Raw genomic sequence first — 6,649 nt, 5'->3', positions numbered from 1 at the left:
CATGAGGATAGATTCTATTTTGCTTCTCTTTTTTCTTCCCTTTAAAAAAGTACAAGAAAATGCAAGAAAGTACAATACTAGGTCAGACGATAGTGTAATGCCCAAGATTTTGTGATACGATGCAGTGAAATATACTGTAATTTAAACCAGGAGGAGCTAAAGAAGGAGGTGTGTGCTGTACTTCTTTGCAGATAGGAGAAGCATTACTTTCTTTCAAAAGTGGTTCATTTCTGAAAGAGGAAATAACCTTGCTAGAGTGCATACACAGAAACACCTGTATTATAGTCTTCGAAAATTTTTTTGTCTATTTATTAGATGGTTAATTTATTGATCTAAAATTTCTTTACAAGGTGTTACATGGTAAGATTTCATTTGAAAATGTGCATTTGTTTTACACAACCTATCTAGTCTTCCTTTTTTTCTTTACACAGCACTGTGTGATACAACAGTCCTCACTAGAAGGAGCAACACTTTTACAGTCTTGAAATTATACGTTTATCTCTCAAAGTAAACATGACTGCTTAGTATGAACAGGGATTTGCTTACAGCAAACTCTCAAAGAAAATGTGACTTCTCCTCCTAGAAGTGTATTGATCCTGATCAGGAGACCATTCCATGTTTAGGAGCTAGTGATCCACAAAACAGCTAACCTAAGCAGGCAGGGGGCTGTGCTGAATATACAGGGTGGCTTTCAGAGCCACTCTGTGCTGCGCAAAGTCCTGGGCTGCAGGATAAATTCAGCAAGCTAACAGGAACAGAGGAGCCCACAGGCAGCTTCCAGTGGGTACCAGTTATTACACCACCTGCCTTTGCCTACAAGTGCAGCAAGAAGTTCTCATTACAAAATCCCTTGTAAGGGATTTTGTCTTCTTGTAAGGAAAAGATGATAACTTACAGGACTGAAAGGGAAAGCTTCTCTTTCCCACAGAAAGGATCTGCTCTGCACAGTGTGCCATGGGAAAACCCATTCAGTTTCCCTCTGATGATGTACAAACTCAGGGCGCCCAGTAACTAATGGGACATATGATTTACTTGCTACCTCTATTACTTTTCTCATTCTTTCTAATTAAAGCAGTTATCTTATTAAGCCATTTGCTGTCAAAGGCTTTCTTACTGATCCTGAAAAAGCCCTACCCCATGTCTCTCTGACTTCACCTCTCATCTTCTACCCCAGTACAGAACAGAGTGGTACATGACAGGAAGAGGCGGGTTTGCTTGCACAGCTTACCCTCTGCATTTGACCTTTTTCTAGTTCTTGTTTATTTAGGAAAGTTTATACATATTTTCCATCTCCAGCAATAGTTTCAAGTTCAGATCTCAGAAAAATTAAATAAATTAATTCTTCTGACTCTTCCATGCAAGTTTCTAATGTATAATCCATAGGCTGTAATCATGGAAATGCTTACATAAACCCATAATCTTTCACAGCATTATTCCTTCAATGAAATAAATTTAAGTAGATGCACAAATGTTTCTATGACTGAGGACTGAATTTTGTGTGGTACCATATATTTGATCGTTGCGCTAAGGCATGTTCTCTTTCTTGTGTTTCTGTTTCCTTACCTATAGTAGTAGCTGAGCAGAGCAGATTTCTGTAAACAAGGTAAGTAACCAGAGAAAATCAGAAAGACATCAGAGACTAACTGAGAAAAGGAGATGGTGAAGATAGTAGTAATAAATGTCTTTATATGCCGGAACTACTTTCTTTTATTCAAAGAAAATAGTGTAAATATTTATTCTTTTATATGATGAAAATAAAGCTGTGGATATTGAGTAGTTATCTGTGGATCAATTTGATTTGCAAAAAGTAAGCTTGCAGCCATACATTTTCAAGGTCTCAAAATCAGGTTTACTCTCAGGCCTGCTTCTAATTATTTAGCATTATCTGTTACTAGTTTTTTTTGTTTGTTGCTCTAATTTAATACTCTCTTGAGCTCACACATGAATTTAGCTGTTTTTTTATGAAGTTGTACATTATGAGACATTTTGAATAATACATGATAATGGATTCATTTCAGAAATTGGCGAAATGTCAGAAAACATATAAATTTAGGGGATTCAGAATGTATAAAGTATTAGATGTGAATTTCCAGATTGCTAGATGCAGATTTCTTTGTAGCTGCTAAATGAAGTTACCAGATTAGATTTCACTTATTTCAGAGTTGAGGGCATAGCCCACCCTTCAAATATGTAATGGATAATCTATTCTGATTATTTACACAAGTAGCCTACAATAGCGACTGAGTTACAGGTAAGAAGAAGGGTAAAATTGGCTTCCTGTACTGTTCTGCCCTTCCTTATTATCTCCATTGAACTGCATAAGAAGTGAACCATGCCTTTTTTCCCCAAGGTATTTATATTTATAGCTCAGCCAGTTAGACGATTTCATGAATAGGAGAGAATGTGTACAGGAGACAGACCCTCTATTAAGATGCAAAGTGCTCAGTTAAAGTATTTAAGAATCGTGTAGCGGCAGCTGTGACAGTGCCAGAGCTAATTAAACTCAGATTCTAAAAATAAATAAAAAATTACATGGTGATTCATCCCATATTTGATTTTTCCTCCAAGCACTAATTATGTAAATTTACCCTGATAATTGTTGCTTAGACTAGAATCTTCCTGCTATGTATTCATGTCAATAACAAAGATTGAGTCAACCAACCTGTGTGCTGCTTCTGTTGAGGTCTTCATACACAGTTAAGCTTCTGACAACTTTGGCTTCAGCTTTTGCACTGGCTTTAATGCTGTTACAAATTAGTTAATGCCAACGATGTCAACAGTCATCCAGGGAGGAGGAGAAGCCAATTCTCTTGTTTATGTTTCCTCTATGTGTTAAGAGCATGTTGGTTTCTATTTGTTTTCACATGTTCAAAAACCTTCACTTAAGACGAGGCACACTGTGCTTGCCCTGTAGTTTGAAGTCTCTGGGCAACCTGAATGCACAGAGGTACAGACATGTGTCAATATTTTGGAGCTACTTCTCATGACTTTGAAGCTATAATCTCAGAAACTGAATACAGTTTCTGCTTCATTTGCAAATAACAATCCTAATATTACAGTTAGATCCCTTCATTCAGTTTTCTCTTTTTCTGTAGATGTTAAAAATTTGTGTGTTATCTTCTGCATCTCAAAATACACATGCTTCATACTAGTCAGAAGGTGTTTTTGTTTAACTTTACAGAAAACTTCAGAAAAACAGATTGGATTAAATATTATTCGGATTTTGTGCCTAATTAACTAAAACTGATGAGGAGCAGAAACATCAGATTACTATTACTTAGAAAATTAGACTGTGATGTAAATATTAAAACATGTTTAAGCAAAGTTGTTTTAGCACTCTAAAAGTCAAAAATATTTAAATTTAGCAGTTTGATAGCAGCGCATTCAAGTATTTCAAGTGGACTTGAAATATGTACTTACTAACTCTGTCCTGTTGCACTACCAAGTAAGTATGCAGAAGTGTAACTTTTACAATATTCCTCAACAGGGACTTGCTAACATGCAATTCTACTTGGACTGTCGAGTCCTCCAAGATTTGGCTCCATCACTTCCATAGATTTCACAAACCTTTATAATTTTTTTCTCTTTGTTCAACCATAAAATGGTCAACATGACACCGACTTTTAAAAGGCTCCCAAAGGAGCTGCAGAAGAGGAACTACAGAGCAGTAAACCTGAATTCTGCACTGGACAAGTTTGGTGAAAGTCACCAAAAAGAACACAATTAAGCGGGAGTGTGGATAAATGATTTCGACTGAGGCAGAATCTATATGGGTATTTTATGACTTCTCTTTACACATTAATCCAATGGGATTCTTTGAAGGAATCAGAAATCATGTGCATTAGACAGGTCCTGCTGATACAGTTTGCTTATATTTCACAACAATGTACCCCTATTTTTGGAAGATTAGGCACAGTTGTACCTCTGTCTCAAAATGCATAGAGGAAAACTCAGAGGCACATAGATGGGTGTAAAAGACTTGGCACACCTTCCATATTAGAACTGACTAGCTCAACCGGGACAGCTCATCCAGGGAAGAAAGACAACTGACAGGGCATTTCACATGAGAAAGGATTACCAGAGAATGCTTTACTATCTTTGTGAACACATGAATTAAGGGGTTTAAATAAAGAAAAGACCAATGACAGTCACAATCAGAAACACAAACCTTTCAAATTTCAAAGTTTACGTGTTTTACACAAAATTATGTATGTGTGTTGATTCTTACATAGCTTGGGAAGAGAGCATTATTTTCATTAATTTATAGGATTGGACTGTATCTTATCATGTACTGATATATAAGACAAGGCTATTGTGTTTTCATTTAAGAATATAAATGCTTGACTGTGAGTCTAAATTGGTTCCTCTAGAGTCTATTTATAATCAGGAGACAGAATCAGGTAACTCTAGCAGGTAATTTATCTTGAATATCTAAAATAAATTAGATTAATTACCTCGTGTAGTACATTCAAAGCAACTTCAGGTGGCTAAAATGAATCTTACACAGAGTGTACAAAGCCATTTCCTATCCAAAAAGCACACTGTATTATCTTCCATATTTACTCAAACCTCACAGAAATTAATGCTTAATATGGAAATAATGATTATAGTATGTACTGGAGCATAAGCATGCTGAAACAACGTACGAAGACTTTCACATAAAATGTCATATTATGAAGAACACTGAAATGTACTGCCCCATTTCCCTCCCAAAATTTCTAACTTTTTCCTTCAAGAAAACTGCAAGTGCAGGTACCAGCAGTGTTAGTTCATTTATTCTAAATAACAACCAATAGAAAAGTTTGTCAAGCCCATACTTTGGCATGGTTGCTTTCCTAGTAAAGAAGTCATATACAATCAAGAGAAAAATTTGAGGCAGAGAACAGAAATTTGCTCTGTTTGGAAGAACACATAAAAGTTTGTTCAGTAACAGTGCTAATTCTGTTGGGTTTAGGGCTCATCTGAAATCCATATCATTCTTGCCATTTGTAGCAATAAGTTACTCCTATACACAGGATAGAGATAGATTTTAATATTTCACTTTTGGAAATGACCACATCAGCAAAATCACCCACCTTTATTTGTAAGTTCAGTTTTAGTGTCTTCGCTCTGTAAACTGTTTATCATTACTGTTTGTTCTGCACTGAAATGTTAACATGCAGATGGTTGCCTGTCTTTGCACATACTATGGTAGCTTGGGGTACCATAGGTAATTCTTCTCTTGATCATGGGCAATGTTTCAGCTGCAACAATTAGACTCTAATTTCTCCAAAGGTTCTATCACTTGTGTCCTGACCTTTGGTAGCTATAGCAGACTTTTATCTGAAATCTTCCTCAAGAGCTTCCTTTGCCCATCTGTTAGCTACCAGCTTCTCTACACTTTTCAGGTTTTTGGAGTAATCCAAGTGAAAATTTCTAACTCTGCCTACTAACTCCACTTGTAGTAAAGCAAGAACTATTTCAAAATCTTCTAGGTTTAGACTTCGGTGGTAAAGCACGTAAACTGAACTCTATCTCTAGGATTTCCCTGTCCTTTCTATCTCCAAAGGGTGCTACCAATGTTAGTTAAAGATGTAGATATCTGACCTTCAGGAAAAAAACACTCTTCTTTTAGAAAACTGAAGATTCAGGGTGCAAGTTCAGACCTCTTCTGATGTCAGGACTTGAGCATAACTCAAAATGACTCATTCTCTAGACTAAACTCAAAGCCATTTTCCATGAATATACAAGACCCTCATATTTTATTTTTTCCCCACTTCAATTCCAGCACAGAAAACTTGGACATATTCCATTCAACTATCCCTTTCCTTTATACTGACAGGACAAAGTCAACTAAAAATTATGTTGCTTTAACAGCTATCTCTGTTTTTGATCCTGTAACCCCAAGTTGGGATTTCTTTTCTGGCATTAGTGTCTAATTTTTTTCCCTTTGCTTTCCTTTAGAAGTGTGAACCGTAATGTGAACCCGATTATCCCTCACATGCTTCATTGCTTCAAGTTCTCTGATCTAATTAGCCAATAGATTGATGTTTAACTATACCAAAAATAAAATCATAAAAAAATAACAAGCTTTACAGTTCTAATTATGCCTTTAGGATTCTGGGATTACAGAATAACCAACTTCATCACTATTTCACCTGAAAATCACCTTTTATTTTTTCCTTTGGAACCCTACACATAGAGTGTTCTGGGCTCTTGCTTTCCTATTTCGTTCTCTTGATTGAAACTAGCCCCAGCTACTGTTGTCTAGTACAAGACTAAGTATGAGTTTTTAATATTAAACTATTAATTGCTCAAAACAAACACAAAAAAGGGAAGTCATTCTTCTTAAGGGTCGTTTTACTTTGTGACTGGCAATCCTTAAACAGAGGTGGCTGTAAACTACTATCTGAATTTTTCTCTCTTTAGTTTTACTTAGTCAGGGTTCTCTGGATTGGCCTTTGTCCTGAAACGTAAATGTTGCCAAAATGGCTCCTACAAAATTCTGTTTGAATCCATAACACTGCAAACAGCCAATTGTGAGAAATGCTTTCCTCCAGAAATTATATTCTCCAGAGTGTGGAGAATATTATTCTACTCAGTTACATAGTTAACAACATTGACATTTTTCATGCCTTTATTTAAGGCTTAGTCCAACAGGAAAGCTTTT

The sequence above is a fragment of the Chiroxiphia lanceolata genome, chromosome Z (assembly GCF_009829145.1).
Source record: "Chiroxiphia lanceolata isolate bChiLan1 chromosome Z, bChiLan1.pri, whole genome shotgun sequence".
Lineage (NCBI taxonomy): Eukaryota > Metazoa > Chordata > Aves > Passeriformes > Pipridae > Chiroxiphia > Chiroxiphia lanceolata.
Note: the sequence above shows the minus strand (reverse complement) of the source record.